The sequence below is a fragment of the Lepisma saccharinum genome, chromosome 7 (genome assembly GCF_977018435.1).
Source record: "Lepisma saccharinum chromosome 7, izLepSacc3.1, whole genome shotgun sequence".
Classification (NCBI taxonomy): Eukaryota; Metazoa; Arthropoda; class Insecta; order Zygentoma; family Lepismatidae; genus Lepisma; species Lepisma saccharinum.
Window position 1 is genome coordinate 63,122,413 of NC_139235.1, and position 18,868 is coordinate 63,141,280.

The 18,868-nt window shown below is 37.2% G+C and overlaps 1 protein-coding gene across 1 annotated transcript in view; it reads right to left on the reverse strand.

Annotated features, from left to right (window-relative positions):
- LOC145990240 (uncharacterized) overlaps nucleotides 1-11,197 on the reverse strand; it is a 114,915-nt gene extending 103,718 nt beyond the window's left edge. The window contains exon 1 of the mRNA XM_083125912.1: nucleotides 10,559-11,197. The gene's annotated coding sequence lies outside the window, so the exon portion shown is untranslated. The remainder of the gene's footprint in view (nucleotides 1-10,558) is intronic.
- Nucleotides 11,198-18,868: the final 7,671 nt, after the last annotated feature.

Below are 18,868 nucleotides of genomic sequence, written 5' to 3' on the forward strand. Positions count from 1 at the left end.
CCATTCGAAAGAACAGCTCAAAGAATTTTAGCGGATGTGTAATTGTTGGCGTTAACTACAACAATAGATGGCATAACAATAAAAGAATGAAAAAAGGAAAACAATAGCCAAAAGTAGCAGAAAAACACATTTTAAAATGTGAGAAAATTAATTGGTAATGAAAATAGTCATGGACAATTTGCATGGTAATACTCATGGATCCCACTGTACCAACCTAAACTAGTGTTGCCCACGAGACTAGACTTTGGCCTGTCTCGTCTCGTGGAAGTCTCGTGGAAATGCTGTCTCGTCTCGAAAATATTAGTTTGTCTCGGGACACATGATCAATCTCGTCTCGTCTCGAATTTTTAAAAGCCTGTCCCGTCTCGTCAACACTAACGAAACATCCAGTAAACATCAACTCAACAGTAACACAATTTGCTTCTAACAGCAATGCCATTTACAATAACACATTAACAATCGAAAGATATTTTGGTGTGTTCTCTCTTGTCCACCAATACATTTCTTTTTATTATTATTATTATTATTATTATTATTATTTGAAGTTTCTTTGCAACACTCATTCATACAACATTGTACAGTGGGATCCATGAGTAATAACGTGAAAATTGTCCATGACTATTTTCATTAATTTTTCTCTTACATCCTAAAATGTGTTTTTCTACTACATTTGGCTATTTTTTCTGGTTTTTTTATTCATTTATTGTTATGCCTATATTGTTGTAATTAACGCCAACAATTACACATCCGCTAAAATTCTTTGAGCTGTTCTTTCATGGCATCGGTATAAATTTCGTAATATACATAATTACATTTTGTGGTCGTTTATAATCACGGAATGTAAGTCTATATGTATACAAGGGAGATATCTGGAAAGAGTTAATGTAATTCGAATGGTAAAATTGTAGCAATATTTTACAACAAAAAATATTGGATTTTGTGACTTACAGGCCGTAACTTACAACAACAATTACTATTACTATTGAAGTAGGGTTACATTTAAGCATTCAGTTTAATATCTAACTATAAAAAACAGCTTTATGTCCTACATGAACTAATATGTTAAGTATACAGTTATGCAAATATAGATATACACAGTGGCGGCGATTGGGTTCCAAAACTAGGAGAGCTAAGTTCCAAAACTGGGGGGGGGGGGGGGCAAAGACAGATTACTTGCCCTCGTAGATAAGGTTTAGCATAGTGCGGGGGCAAAAGTGGCAAAAACGGGGGAAGGGGCAACTGGCTCCCCTAATAGTCGCCACTGGATATACAGAATATGAAAATTATAAATGTATGTCATTTTTTAAAATATATATAACAAGTAGTAGTAGTAGTAGTAGTAGTAGTATTAGTAGTAGTAGTAGTAGTAGTAGTAGTAATAATAATAATAATAAAAGTTTCTATGACTCTGCCCCCTGAGATAAATCCTGCGGTCGCCCTTATATATATTATATGTGTGTGTGTCTGTGTGTGTGTGTGCGCGCGCGTGTGTGCGTATTTATGTATGTGTGTGTCATGTGTTATAATAATAATTTTGTTGTTCTGTATTATTGCTGTCAAAACAGTGACATTAATAATGAAATACGATCTTCCTTCTTTTCAAAGTTTTGTCATCATTTCAACAAAATTGTGATAGTGATGATGAAATTAACGCACAGATTTATTTGTACCTTTTATTAAAACAAAACTGTCAGTGGGGTCGGTAACCCTTCCCTCCTCTACCCACACACAGTAAAAGAACTGGCAAAGATGCTTTTACTCTCAGGAACACCCACGACACTGCCTCGCGACGTAGACTAGATATCAAGAGGAAAAAATCGCTCTTCAAAAACAGCAGCTTTCAAATTTTTAATGGATCGCTGCCGAAAGGGGAGGGGAGTAAAAAAAAAGAACTAGATTCCCCAATTAGGGTTGAAGAAACACGAAGGGGCTGCAGGTTGTGTAAACATCCACTCTACCTGGCCATGAAAATAACCTGTCCCACGCTTTAATCGTCTTTCACTCTCAATTTACTCGGGGAAGCGTTCAACCCCCTCCCAGCAACGGTCTTTATAAAAGGTGGGAAACGCCCTGTTCGTTCCGGAAAACGTCAGGGAGAAATCACCTTTTTCACCTAAAAAAACCAGCATTTACAGGAAAAAACAGAGAGAAAGTTAAATAAATACAGCCGGTAAATGAAGGTTTTATATAGTTTGCCGTACGCTTTTGTTTCTTTTCATGCACTTTTATAATTAGTTAACAAATCCTCGACTTTGCAGCAGCTGCGATTTTAAACAAGTCAGTGTTACCAGATTCTTGCTTTAAAAACCACCCACATGTTCTTCAAATTCCCCGTTCCACAGCAAATTTTGTCTGCAGCTAATGGCTGTAAGTATACTATGTATAGACACGTACCTAGAAATATATTTCGGGAGAGATCCGAACCAAGTGTATCACAAATACACTACTCACAAAAAGTTTGGAATATTGTTGTTATATTATGCAATAGGTGATAGGCACGGCCTTGGAATGCAACAACACATGGTATCTTCTCTGCTGGATGTTCTCGTGGTTTCGCCTACATATGCCACTGTACCTATCACCTATTTCCTACTATAACAACATTCCAAACTTTTTGTGAGGAGTGTAATAATAATAATCATAATAATAATAAAATACGTTAATAATGGTACACACATTACATGAATAGGTAAAAAGACGGAATAAGAATAGTGATACAACAACACGTATTCATTATCTAGCTTACTTGTAGTTAAGATCGCCAAAATTTATAGACGAACAACTGTACACGAAAATCGGGGGTCATTAAAGGGATTTTGCATTTACCACTTTGATTTTACCCGAGTTCTTTGACATCTTCATTTGTAAATTGCTTGTTTTCACAAAATTTCCGAGGGGGCTGTGGACCCATCAGTTTCCCCTTGCGTACGCCAGTGGTATATAAATAAAGTTTCAATGGCAATTGAATCGTGTAGCCCTGCTTAAAGGTTACGTCATATTATTAGTGCGGGATTTTGCCTAGAATATTATGTTATTTTACAATGAGTCTAGCAGTTTCACCTTTTGGATTTTCTTTCCCAATCTAAAAGATCTTTAGGGACCGTCTCATAACTGATTCTGAGCCTGATGTGCAGTAACTTCCAGCAGTAGCAAATTAAGACAAAGTAATTGTGGGTGGGGCACTGCAGGCGCGTAGCCACGCAGGGGTCAGTGGGCATAGCTCCCCCTGACAGGGTCGCCAGCCGCTGCCCTCCATGGCACTGCCGCTAGCCCCCTTGACATTAGGTAAAACTATTTTGTACTCTAATTTGTTGAGGTGAAGAGCGAAAATGTGGACAGAATATATTATTTTGTTCCCAACTTCGTTCGTTCATCTTGTTTATGAGCAGAAGTCTAAGCAGCGGCAAGTGTTTAGAAGATTCTCTAGAAAGTTCTTTCATAGAGAACCTTCTTTATCTGTACCGTCCCTGTCCCTGTTGCAGCCTCTCGTTTGACAGAAATCTGTGACTTTGATGTCATTATCCACATTCCTTCCGCATCTGCGTCAAATATCAACAGATCCCAAGTTATATTGCTTTGGCCGCGGGAGGAACGTACGGTAGGTGCTAGGATTGAAGCGAATATTGTACATTTTAACATGTATGATCTAAATATCTGTATCATCAAAACTAGTATGGAGTATGTATTAAGGAATGGTGTCAGTAGCAGTCATTAGCACTTCAAGAGATGTTTTAGAAGATATGGGGGTTATTCCTGAGCAAACAAAAAATAATCGATCAGGCAATTCGATTATAGATGACGGAGAAAGAACTTCCGGTTTGGGCAATTTTCCAATGTAAACAAGTGGAACACAGATCGTCACCGAGCTTATTTTTACAAAAGATCGGATACAAAATGGATCACTTGAAATTGGCCATTTCCCGGATCCTTTGGATACAGATTTACGGAAAAATAGTAGTATTTTCCAAGACAATGTTGATCTTCTACCAACAGTTTCGTGTTAAGACTTCTACAGGTTGAAATAAAGCTTACATAAATTATAAACATTGAAATACTTCAACTTTTCAACAGTAAAATGTACAATTTTGGACACTGTGTAATCAAACACAGCCCCTATATTTTTAGAATAATTTTATCATATGGCTTGGACAGAGTATCGTCAGCTTTATTAAAGCTATTCGAGTGCATATCCAACACAACAGTTCCAATACTAAAATACACAGTTGTTGTATTTTATTATTAACTTTTGCAAGTGTCGTTCAAGAAAATACTTTATTTTACTAATAAAGTTTACATTGGTTACATTAAATTATAAAATTATAATTCTTGGAATTCTAGATGATTATAAACATTTTTTTTAAAAAAATATAGTCAACACATGTGCGTTAAACGATTATGATTTTCGAAACACATAAAACATTTTCATTTGAATTACTCCGGTGAGGGTCGACTATAAGCCTATTCCCTAGAGTTTGTGTCCAATCTTCTCGCTTTACAGCCTGAATCCAATGATTTTTCCGTATCGGATCTGTCGGAAAACTATGTAAAAAATATTTGTTCCCAACCTTGTGTTGTAACCGCAAGCCACACAATGATTGTCGCCTTTTCTCAAGACCCTGCCTTTACCCCCTTTGAACTCCATGCTATTCTATTGAAAACCGGAAGTAAAGTTCTCGCCCGCGTCAAGGAAGCACAGAAATGTAAACATCCGGTGAATAGCCCCCATAGAAAAAAAAAACTGTCGTAGTTTATTAAACTTTTGAAAAATGGACTTGGTTTACAACCCCCCCTGATAACCCGTGAGTCCCCCTCCCCCCTGGAGGTCAGTTCTAGCTACGAGCCTGGGATACTGTATGGTTTTGTTCACGATCACCAGCTCTCGTCTGGGCCTTATCTGGTTCAGTTGGTTACAGTCTTTCTGATCAATTTCCCACAGCTCATAGGGGAGATTAACATGTTTCAAACTTGATGGAAGTGGCATGATTTACAAGCCTTTGTTGACTGGAGCTTGCACGAAAGTGAAGATATATCTCTCTCTCTCACACACACACACACACACACACACACACACACACACACACACACACACACACACACACACACACACACACACACACAACAGCATGTAACTACAGTTCATTAAAAATTCTACATGTTTAGAAAAATCGACACAAGAACGAGACACTCCCGCCAAGGGCGTATAAAGGGGGTGGGTCCATGGGGTCCGGACCCCCCCCCCCAAAAGAAATATATTTTTTTTAATACTATGGTAGATTCAGCATACTTCCCGATGATACACTTTTATGTAGCAGGTATAGTATAGAACAATTATCTCTATGTGCACGGTTTGTGGATTTTGAAAATAACATCCACTAAGTTTTCAAGTTTCAAAATTGGTAGTGATATGTCAGCTGAAAATCTTACTTCAGTGAGAAACTCTTTTGGTTCAGTAAGTGAAGTTTGTGTTCTTCACTAAAAACAAATACATTGCATCATGTACCAGACAGTAAAATTGAACTATTGTCAGTTTGAAACCACAGCTGGAAAATATTGTAGCTAATAAAAAGACTGTTTCCCTGACACGGTGACAGGGTTACAAGTTCAGCGAAATATTTCACACTGCTTCTGAAAAGTGTCAACAGACATTTAATTCCAAGAATAAGAAAACACAAAGAAACGAGATAACTATCCTCGTACTATTATAGTGGGGGAGCACCATTGTCCTTCAAGGATGGGCAATCCTGGCTGGACAACCTCCAAATGTTATTTCTGGATACGCCCCTGACTCCCGCATCCGTTGCAGAGTGGTTAGCGTAAAGCATCTCGAAACCACAGGCCTATACAAAATTTGATAAAATGAAAAGTACAACCTGGATTTGTTTAATCTCTATTGGTTCTAAATTTTGATTATCCCAAATAACAATGCAAATCAATTGACTTCTATCGATTACACATAAATCTCAGTTAACAATCTAGGAATTAATATGTACATGCATGATTGTTCTGAATAGCAAATATATAATAGTGTTATGCACTTGTAGGTAATAGCAGGTCCTTGGGGGAGCATTTCTAAAGTAATGCTTCTACGTTGGCCCACGACATCAGAGGCAGATTTCTGTGTAAGTAGTGCGGATTAAAACTTTCCGCCAATATGCAACACGTTTTGATACATGTTAACAGGTGGCAGAAGAGCAGTCGAGCACAATTGGGGTACACACACGTGGAGATCGCACAAGCTTCGAATGTCAGCATGTAGACAATGAATCACCAAACCAAACTGTACAGAAGTGATATATGAATATTGAAAATGATGACCTTAGTCAGAAAAATGCAACAATAGAGGATAAAATAGAAAGGATAATACGTTATAGCATGAATTCAAAGTATGTACAGGCATGGACACTTCTGGGTTGTAATGATCCCATTGAAAGTTAACGAGGATGTTACAACCCGGAAGTGTCCGTGACTGTACATAGAGGAAAGTCACCAAAACTGACTTAGGGCTCCTAAACCGGCACACCACTATTTCACAGCCGAGAAGTCCTGACACTTTGCGGCAACAGGGTAAATCTATTCTTTAGGCTTCCAACATAATGTGCGACCAGTGAAACGAGCGCTGCTGACGGTTTACTTTTCGTAGGGAGAGATTCTTGTTTTGGGGTGATTTCAATACTTTTGTTTGTCTGTGCATAACACTATATTATTCATATTGGAAGGGTGATTAAAGTTTTACAGTTTTATCAGGTCATTGTAGATAGAATAACGATTTCGAACATGCATTCTTTCAGTTGTGAAGATGTGGTGTTTGTATATTTTTGAGGTTATTGTTATTGATGGCGTCGTTCCCAAAACCGACATGTCAATAATTGGGTTCTCTAAACCGTTGCGCGAGATGAATATTGTGAATGTATTTCCGTGAAGGACTTTATTCTGAAGATGCCAGTGGTGAATAATGGATAATGTGTATCATGTGCAATCTTTGGGCTCATGTTCAATGTGCACGTGCAGAATGTAAATGACATGCAATCGAGGGCTAAATAATCCAAAGAAATTGCATTTTGTTCATGATGATTAAAGGAATTGCTTTATTCTCTAATAGAAACCATTTACATATATTTGTTTGTGTTGCTTTCTAATTTAATTACGTACATGTACGTGTATTCCACATCGGAAAATTCCTTCCTTACTCCGAGTTCAGAGTAAAAAACAAAATGGTATGTCGGTTTTGGTGACTTTCCTCTACAGTCACGGACACTTCTGAGTTGTAATGACCTCATTTACTTTCAATGGAATCGCTACAACCCACAAGTGTCCATAACTGTACATACATTTACTTTGAATCCATGCTATAACATATTATCCTATTTTATCCTCTACTGTTGCATTTTTCTGACTCAGGTGATCATGATCAATATTCATATAACACTTCTGCGAAAAGAAGAAATTTAACCTCGTTAGGCCATGTTATTAGAATCAATAATTAAAATAGCGAACGTAGAGAGGAACATCAGAACATTGGAAACAATAGATGGGAATGCTATACTCAAAGTATCTGAACTTAAATAAAGTATTACAAATGCTGATACTTTTTGGTTAGTTTGCATTTGCTCAAAATAAATAAAATAAATAAAAACACATTTAAGGAGGTTTCAACGACTGGAGGAATGATGTCAGTTTCAAACCACATAAAAATCAACGAGGAGTTTCTCTTGCTAATCTATCAATCCCTTCTGGCACAAGTTTCTCTGTTGCTTCCGTTAGTCTCTCCCTAGGTAAATGCTACTATGGAAGCAGTGGCAAACCCAAGGGGGATTGGTGGTTGTCATAACCCCCAATTTGGCACAGTATTCCTTAAAAAAGAACGTCAAAGGCAGGCAAAGATGGCAAAATTAGAGTTGACTGCTAAAAAAAAAGTATACACCCTCCCCTTCGAAAATCCTGGGCACGCCACTGCTTCTAAGTTTCTTATGCTTCTTATTCCATATATAGTGAAAAATACCAGTTGGGTAGCTCAATATTCGCATACCAGGAAAATGTCAGGGGGAAATTATCAAATCAACCTAAGGTCGTTTAATTCTCTTTGACAAGACTTATCTCGCACGGACATATCTGACAGATTTATAGTGGTGTGTTTGCACTCGTTCGAAAGACTTTGTTGGGCCTTGAAAAAATTATCGGAAGTTTCAGAAAAGTGTAAAAGTGCGCAATGTAGCCATAAAACAAATTCCCAAAGAAATTACGGCAGATTAATGTATTAGTTTCCAGTGGCGTGCCCGAGAGTGGGGTGTCGAATGTCGATGAGGTTCTTATAACGCTTCCTTAGCTCGAGTGTGTTTCATCCCACCCAAAGACCGTTACGAACACCTTGGGTGCCCTACAACCAATACTTACTTACACGACTCGGGAGAGGGGCTTTCACCCCACTGCTCACGTCTTCCAAAAATACATTTATTTCCACTGAAGTGTTTTGAGTGGAATGTACCACTATTTGGCGCAGAAACCTGGACGCTACGAAAAAGTGAGAAAAAGCTACTACTTATAGAAGCTTTAGAAATTAGGGATGGTCAATCAAATCCGGATAAAATTTTATCCGGAAATGGGATAATTTTCTATCCGGATATCGGATATTCTGATTAACGGATTATCCGGATATCTGAATGTGTGCATTATCCGTTTTACTGACTCTTCGCATACTTTTATATTATTGAATTTTGTATTCGCATTCATTTATTGTGCAAACGTGATCGCGTTAGAATAGAAGAAAGAAAAGAAAGGATATAGCTCGATTTCTTCTGTTGATCAGTGGCGTGTCCAGGATTTTCGAAAAGGATCCTTTTTTTGTAGACAGCCCTCATTTTCCCATATTTTCCTACCTTTGGCGTTGTTTTTTTAGGAAATACTGTCCAAAGTGGAGGGGGTTATGACCCCCACCAACCCAACCCCTCTTTGGCACGCCACTGCTGTTGGTACTCTTTTGTTAGTGTAAAAGTCTCATATACACTGGAAACACTTGAAAAATACGCAATAAATTTTTAAAAATAAATATACTAGGGTCATACTGTAATCTTGTGTTTGGTATGGAAATAATTAAAAATAATTAATCCAAAACGGCAAATGGCTTGTTTTACACCGCCATCCTGACCATGATCCCTTCGGGTTCAAAAATCTTCTTTCCTACGCCCCCGCCATCGAAGTTGTATTACCTGACAAGCTTTGCAACGACAACATTAGCAAATCACACAATGAATAAAGAGTCGGCTGCATGTCATAAATCCGTCAGCACATACAACATCCGAAATGTATGTAGGCGTGTACAAGCGGAAGAAATTAGTCAACATACTGTCAATCAAAGCTTTGTTGCCACCTATGAAGTTATCGCATTTGTCAATCTCTCGCTTTCTGACTGCATATATTTCCGTCACTTTGGCACCTCTCTTTCATTGTCGATATTAATTTATTCTATCCCTAAACGTAAAGACAGTTTACCTTGTTAAATAACCAAAGAAGCACACAAAATATTAGTTTTTTGTTACGTTAGGTACCAATGGTCTGTGATTCTGGATTCACAGATTCTACGTACAGTGGGATCCATGAGTATTGCCGTACAAATTGTCCATCTCCATGTTCGTGCACTTTATTTGACCCAATAAGAGCTTCAAGAATTAAAAGAAAACCCAAAACAAGCTGTTGACAACTTCTGCACCAGCATACATAAAAATCCATCTCTTAAAAACACACAGAATCCAAGAGAAAAAATAATGAAAATCGTCATGGACAATTTGCACGGTAATACTCATGGATCCTACTGTACAGGGTCAACGAAGTTAGTAATAAGTGTTGTGGTTTATACAGCGTATATTGACACACTTGTATTTTGAATTGAATTGCAAATATGCTGTATAAAGAAACAAACTGCCAGAGTACTAATTGTGGCGAGTGTACGAACTTTACAGATTGTTGGATCATAATCTAGTTATTCCTCATTCAGTGTACCTTATTGATACAATTTGTAAGTTTATGTACAGTGGGATCGATGAGTATTACCGTGCAAATTGTCCACATTATTTTTTCTCTTACATCTTATGTGTTTTTAAGCGATGGATTTTTATGTACGCTGGTGCAGAAGTTGTCAGCAGCCTGTTTTGAGTTTTCCTTTAATTCTTGAAGCTCTTTGGGTCAAATAAAGTGCACGAACATGGTGATGGACAATTTGCACGGTAATACTCATGGATCCGACTGTACAAATTGGAAACTGACTTCAGTTCCTTGGTTGCTGGTTAAATGGCACGAAACTGCAGTGTGAGCAGATAATGTCTCCATCCAAGTGAAAGAAATATAAACTAATATTAGTTGATAGCTACAAATAAAATTATAAATATGAACAACGAATTTCCCAAAAACACATAATAGAACCAATAAATAAAAGTCGTAAAGAGAGGAGGTGCACTGTCGTAAATAGTTGAAATGCCCATCTATTTACAATTAGCCTATTTATAGTCCGAACCATAAAGTACAAGCATTTTTTTTTTTTACAAATAAAAAAGAAATAAAAACTTACTTGCAGCTACGGAAAATGCAGCATTTCTCGACGAACAGACTGCAACCGATTCCAAGAAGAAAATAATCCTAACCGCGGTGCAAAACTTCTTGCCCTTGTACGATCAGGGTTTGTCACAATTTCACGCACACTGGATTGTCAAACAAAAACACGTTTCCACAACACTGTCCAGTATAACATTTTTCCTAAACACGCACACTTTCCAACATCATGACAGATATTTATTCTACTTCTTGGAAATCTGACCATATTTTAGACATTATAGTTATTTCGTTTTAACTGGCCATAGTTTCGCAAACTGATACAAGACTAAGAATTGTGCCTTGCATTTCCAGGTTCGATTAAGTATCGACGTTTGGATGTATTCATTGCTCAACTATATTCTGAATGTAGTTGAAAATTAACTATTTCTTTACCTATGTCCACTAGTTCAAGAACAATTTTCTAACGTTTATACAGAATTCGTTCTCACTATCCCAAACAGGCCATTTCAAGGCACACACACACTCTATAAATCCTCACATGTACGAACAAGCAGTAAACCGAAAAATCACACGTTTGCCCTCGCACAAGTTCAGACACCACAGTCGCCGTGCGCCAGACATCGAAAGCCTCGTTTCACGTAGTACGTTAAGTTCGTCTGGGTGCGAGACTAAACTATTTGTATCCTAGCAACGGGGGAGCAGCAGCCGCCTTTTCTGTACCAGTGGTTTGGTGGGGAGAGGTATGCTGTTCATTTCAGCGTTTGAGTAAGGGTTGCCAGGCATAGAGGTATTGTCGTGAAATGACAAAGAAAAGTTCTAAGGGTGAAAGACCTGTGTGTGAAGTGCTGAATTGAATTCGTGTTCAGATGAAACGCTTCGAAAACGCATATTTTTCCATTTCGTTATCCTCAATAACCTCTTTCCACCACGTGACTTCAACTTACAACTGTGAAAAAAGGATAACACTTTTTCAGTGTTTGAATCAAAGAAAATGTAGTGGGAAGGGGCGGACTTTACAAATGTATTGTTTCGCACTTATTTATTTTTTTGAAGCGTTACTTATACCAAAAAATAAACCAATTCGGATTGTGTCATTACAATAACAATATCAAAAAAATGTTATTTAAGGTGTGTTTATTAAAACCAACACATTATTTTTATATTTTAAAACCATAGCGTAATCTTCGTTAGTGTGGAAATTCAACTATTTGGTTTGGGAAGAATGGATGGGACCATTTATTGAATGATTCAGGCGTAAACAAGAAATTCATATATTTGGAAGGAAATCTTCACTAGTTTTGGGAGGCGGGGGTAACAAGAAAACCAAAACCTCACGGTGAACCAACCATTCATTTCCTCAAAGACATATCTTTTCCGAGTACCACCTGCTGGTGCGGCTGAACCTTTATTTTGCACTCATTGTTTGACGTTGTCAAACGTCTCATTTTACAATTTTATCTGTGTATTGTATATTTACTATTTAAATTAAATTATGAAATGTATATACGAACTTCCGATTGATTAATTGAGTTTTGTTTTAAGCCCACTTTTTTTAGAGATTGTGATTGGGCCTACTGTTTAAAGTGGGATTAGAAACACTATGTACTTTTCCAACAGGCATCGAACCCGGGACCCCTTGATTACAAGGCGACGACGTTTCCACTGCGCCATCGGGAAGGCCAGGAACTTCCGAAAACAGTTAATCAACTTCGTCTTCTTGTGCAAATATTTAGTGTGGGAACGACCAAATGTGAGAAGCAGTAAAATGGAATATGTCTCGTCCTATGAACTCCATGCATTAAATTTATTAATATTTGAGTTGACGCTAACAAAATATGACTATTGTATTTAGAGGGGGAAGAACAGATTCGTCCCTAACAGAGAAAAATACCTTAGTAGTTGTTGGAATTAAAGATAGCCGACTGTTTTTCACGCTTTAACCCTGAATTATTGTACGTACATATATGCTCTCAAAAGGAAATAAACTTTTTTTTTCACCCAGTTTCTAACATATTGAGAAATGTAGTCTGAAATTGTTGCACTTTTACCAAATATTCCCACTCGATTTTCAAAAGCAAACATTTTTTCAAGTTGAAACACCAGTGCAATCGCTGACAACACATCTGATTAATGAAAAGGTTTACAAAATGATAAAATCCATAACAAATTATCATTCTGCCATTAAATCCTTGCAGACGTATTTCGTAGACTGTTCTTGGTAATTCATATCTAAAGATCCATCGCATGTTAATTTAAACACTGGTTACTTTAGTAAAATTGACACAAATGCCTGGTATGCAACAACAATTTGTGAATAAAACTAAATAATTGTGAAACAATTAAAAATTCTGTGGGAGGAAACAAATGATTGATTGATTGATGCACAGTAAGGCTAATCGGGACTGGGCCTACAGTTTAAAGTGGGATCCGAACCACTATGAGCCTCCACCGGGTATCGAACCCGGGACCCCTTGATTACAAGGTAACGACGAGTTAACAAATAAGCCATTGTAGTTGTTATTTTAATGTTTTGGTATATTGATTGATTGATTGATTGATTGCTTTGGTTTATTTAGCTAGTCGCAAAGATGAGGATGAGTGATTGATGAATTTGATAAAGGGACGCTGACAAAGAATACCCATGCCCAGGTCTGGAGGACCCCTTGGTTTTGGTATAGTTGTTGATAATAATAATAGTTATTATCGTGAAAAAAGAGTGCATTTCCTTGCAAATATATCCATTTTCCGTTTACCACTGAATTCAGCAGAGGATGGCTCCCCTTCCCCAGAAATATTTCTCACGCTGACTGTGTGTGTGTGGGGGGGGGGTCATTGTTTTCTGCCCAGGGGCAGGTCTCTCCTTGAAACAAAGGGCGTATATAGGGGGTCCAGGGGGTCCGGACTCCCCCGAAAGAAAATGTACTTTTCAGCATAATGCTGGACTCGATTGTACTATTACCGATGGTTATTTAGTTCCTATTACATTATTTATTATTATTATTATTATTATTATTATTATTATTATTATTATTATTATTATTATTATTATAGGATATTTGGATCATATTGCCTTGAAGGACAGTACCATAGAAGATTTATGCACACTACCACTCATGATACCTAATATGCATAAAATGTTACTCAGAAACTTTACTTTTCGTCAACTGGACCTATCCTTTTTCTTATAATTCGATTTCAATTTCATATCTATTTGACATTAATTTCTTCTTTTTTGGAAATTTGTCGATCTTAAGTATACGCAAGCTAGATAATAAATGTATGATGATATATCTTACACCATATTTTTAAGTATTCATGTAATAATAAAAATGCAATATTAAAAAATACATATTTTAATTAACATTTCATTTAATTATAACTTAATGATTTCAATTTAAACATTTATATTGTTATTATTATTATTGAGACACTTGCTTTAGACCCCCTCCGAAATATATTTCTAGATACGTCCCTGCTTGCAACCCACATGCTATTCGATCTTCAGCTCTTACCTTTGTAGCAGCGTAGGAGCCCTTTATTTTGTTGTCGATCATTTGGAATCTTCTTCTTCCCTGGATTTTCTTTCCCTCGACCATCCCTTCAATAGCATCCCTTAGGATACAGATTCTTCTCATCCAGTAGCCCAACCAATTTATTTTTCTCTTCATGATTATCTCCAGAATTGATCTCTTTTCCCCAACTCTTTCTAGCACTTTCGTTTCTCACTTTTTCTGTCCATTTCACCCGTTCCATTCGTCTCCATAACCACTTTTCCAGAGCTTCCAGTCGCTTTTGCTCGCTGGTTCTCAGTGGCTATGTTTCCGCACCATATAGAGCTACACTCCATACAAAGCATTACATTAGTGGTTTCTTCATTTCTTTGTTCATAGATCCACAGAAAATGTTTTTCTTTCTTTTGAATGCTTCCATTGCTATTCTTACTTTTTATATACAGGGTGATTATAAAGTTTCGATCCATTTCTGTGAAAAAACATATATTAGAATCAAGCCAATAATGAGAATAGAAAACCTAACACTTAGTAACACATAATCCATCACAGGTTGCACTGAGCCTTATTCTAAATGACATATTCTAAATACCATATATATATATATATATATATATATATATATATATATATATATATATATATATATATATTCTGGTGAGCGTAGCAGCTTTTCCAAACTGGTAATTACATTTGTGGGAAATGACACAACAAAAAATTTTAAAATATGCCATTCACATTCCGATTTTTTCCACACATGGCCTGGCAATGCTGAATACATTATTCCTCAACATAACTCTCGGACTCGACTCAGCTCTATTCGGCCGAGGAAAAAGAACGTGGTTTTAGAAACTGACCGACTTTCGCTATGCTTTTTATTTCGCGTTCACCACGTCATAACGAGGTGTCGGGGTTCATCGCTCTCTGTCAAAACCATCTGCTAGGGGCGCTGGCGTCGTTCGCACGCTCGATTGTCAAGTGTTGCCTACCAGCTGATAATCTACGAGGCGGCACATCAAAGAGAAGCACCTACTCTCCCCCCCAACCTCCTGAAAAACTACCTAAAGGTACGTGAGAGGGGAAATCGTGACTTCTATGTGATTGGTTCTCCCGACGAACGCTGCATCAACAAGCCAGATCTTATTTGAGATTCAACTTTCTTTCAAAACACTCCACAAAGCAACGGCGAAGATATAGTACAAGCAATGCAAGCACTGCTTGCACTATTATGATATTATTTAATATACTTAATGTATAGCCTTATTTAGTTTCCATCTCAATCGATTTCACAAGATTTTACGGCCTCAAACTCCTGCAGCAGACTCTCTGCTTGCGCAGCCCACACGGGGAAGCAATGCACCCAAAGGATCATATGGCGAGGCGTGAAATCTTGTTGGAAAAACGGGCCTCAACCCTCACAGAAAAGCTGAGCTTCTATGCTTCTCGGAAAGCAGAAGGAAACGTTGCCAGCAGACCAATAACCAATGTGTGTCTTCATGAGCACATAAAGGTCAGATAATTAATAATCATAAAATAACTTAAAGAAACCATAATCATTACTCTAAATTCCATGTAGGTCACTTAAATTGCAAAATATTTTGTATTTCGCGAATTTTAAAACGCGTCAAAAATTTGACATTGGGGGTAGGCTAACCATATTTTTTTGTGTCCAACCCAGGACATATTCGCGATCAACTCGTTACTGCTGAATTTCAGGGTTTTTTTACAAAAATAAATTGAAATTACTTAAAAGCCTTAACATTTTATTGGAATATTAAACTATAAATTGTACAAGAAAAAAATATTAACATTATTTTCTAAAATCAATCAATTAATTTTCAAATCTGATGTTTAGGAAACCTCTCTGTTAGTTGACTCAGTTGTACTTTTCACTATAAATAGACATGACTATTTTCAGAAATGGCTTGTTTGTTTTAATAACATCATAAAATTCACAACATGAAAGTTCTGAATTCATTTTGACATTCAACAGATGTTTAACATTGGATACTAGAAGTCTACTTCTTTCTGCAGACCAAATATTTCCCATTACTGAAAATACTCTCTCAACTGGAGCAGATGTTCCTTGTATCAAAAAAGTGTAGACGAGTTACTTCACACGCTTGCAAGACCACCAAGACTGTCACGGAAGTACGGAAAAGGAAACGCTCGGTAGTCGATATCTCGAAGAAAGAAAAGGTATAATCGATCCTTATAATCCATCGATCCTTGCTGGTCATAAATTCTGGTCGTGAATATTCAATACCGGTAGCTATTTTCACGTTCAGATTCTCAAAACCCCGGACATTTTGGTCCGGGCTAATCCCGGACGTATGGTAAGCCTAATTAGGGGTTGAGGCAAAGGTGGTAGGGGCGAGCGCTTGTGTTTCCGGGAAGAGGAATGTCTGCACCCTGCGTCCAGCTCGAATTATGTCACCAGTGTTGAGAGCTACAGTGTTGGCAACTGTCAAATTATTTACACGGTAATTCGAGTGAAATGTTTAACATATTTTACAAGTAAATTCAATAAATTGATGGCTTTTGAATAGAAATTGGGGTGGGAAAAATTATCTGAAAAAGGGACTATCTTCTGATATTTGTAAACATCACAATCTAAATCCTATACATTGTTCACATTAAGAACAAAGAAACATTTTGTATTATCATGGCACTTTATTACATACACATTGTACACACTCTTTCTGTTGTAATGATTCTGATTCCACAGCGTAATTTCTATCTCCAAACTGATGTATATTCTCTCCCGTGAGTGATAAAATTAAGGAAATAGGTTGGTATCACTTTCTGTTGTTTCAGAATTTTTTCAAAGTAATCTTGTTTGGATGCTTTGTAGCTGGGGAAAGAATTTGTGAGGAAGTGAGTGTTTGTTGCTGGTGTTTGTGTCCTGAATTGATCGAAACGGACATGGATTTGGGAGCGCTTGATACGGAAAAGTGCGGGTGCTTTACTGTTTGTTTGAGTTGGGTTATTAAGTTCACTTTTTGCACAGATACGTTAATCAGGACTGGGCCTACAGTTTAATGTGGGATCCGAGCTACCGTTGAATGTGCCTCAACCAGGTATTGAACCCGGGACCCCTTGACTACAAGGCGACATTACCACTGCGCCATCGGAGAACCCAACGAGGTGAACGTATTACTTAGCAATTTATATCTGCTTCGTTTAACTCGAGGGATAAAAGTGTAGAAATGAAAATCATGGAAGCGAGGCGACCAATATCCGATTTACCTGACTTTAAACAATTATCTCATGGAGGCTTTGTGCGACAGGAGTTTATTGTGGTGAGTACATCGTCCATGCATGTGTTTCTCTTGGATAGAGATTTTAATGTTTATGTCCCCTGTGTCAGAAGCGCTACCTTAATATGAATTGGGGGGGGGGCAAAATTTGAATCAACAATTATATATATTGATTCAAATCCCCCCAATTCATATATATGTATAATATTTGTCTATAATCTCTTGCCTCCTTCGTCAGTCCACGCTTCGCTACTGCCACAAAGTAAGCAATGAATGTTGTTATCACAAGTATCACATACTTGTATTGCAGTTATTTTATGTATTAAAAAATACAAATTTTACTGCACTTTCCGCACAGGGAGATAGGGTGCAATGCCTAAAATAATGTTTATACAAACACGTTAGATTTTGGTTAATAGCTATATTCACAGATCCGATTTGAAGATTGTCTTAATTGCCGATTTCAAAAGTAATAATTGTACATTTTGTGGTTGATACTTGTTTTTACCTATTTGATCGTTCGATAGTATGTCTTCGTCAAGAGCATATAATGAATTAAACAATGCACTGAAAATTACAACAACAAAAGAAATGTGATCTGAATAATAATAGATCAAAGAAATACAGGGAAAGCTTAAAAATCAGTTCCATTGTTAAATGCATTTTTCAAAAAGGTACAATGTTTACATTAGTGTTTAATGCAAAATGGCTGCGGTTGAACGGACATGTGCAAAGATGTAAATATTAACATAATTCCATCAATATATTAATATTATTGTTGACGGCCATTAGGGGAGAGTGGGGAGACATTCCCACGATTTTTTGCCTCTGACATATATGCCTATGCCCTCTTAATGGTAAGCCTTGTTACCAAGAAACAAGTAAACTGTCTTCCCCCCTAGTTTTGATACCCAATCGCCGCTACTGTTTATTAACGTTCGTTGATATCATTATCTAGATTAAATTTCAATATCTTGAAAAAAAAACGGAACTAATTTTATATTAGCTGAAAATTATATATGAAAAAAGTGAACTGAAAAATCAAAAAATTAACTGAGAAAATTTGGGATTTAATGTTTTATACTGAACGTTATGTATAAGCAAGCCGAAAGGATCCTAGTTCATGTGTCCAGTCAACTTAATGCAGAGGGGACGGTAATATTTTCTGGGGACACCTCGAAATACCATACAAAAATGCATTTATTTACCTAGTTTTCTAGAAGGGTCTAGTAGACAGCGGGGTGGCTGCCCCATCGTCCCTCCTCTGGTGCTGGCAATGGTTCGGATGCACATTCTCGCTTGTAGTTGTCTGTCAAAAAAGTAAATGGTATTGACAATCTTGAATTTGTATCGCTGGGGTGCATATGAACAGGATAAAAAATATTTTCGACAGCTCATACCGTTTGAAGAATATGTTTATAAATAAATCTTAAATCTTGTTTAACTTTCACGGTAGCGAAAGCCTAGATGATAATCCTGTGTTGGTCCCCAGCGTACACAGGATAGTTTCGGAGGATGCTGGAATTGTAAAGGTGGATATTGCATAGCTGCGTTCTA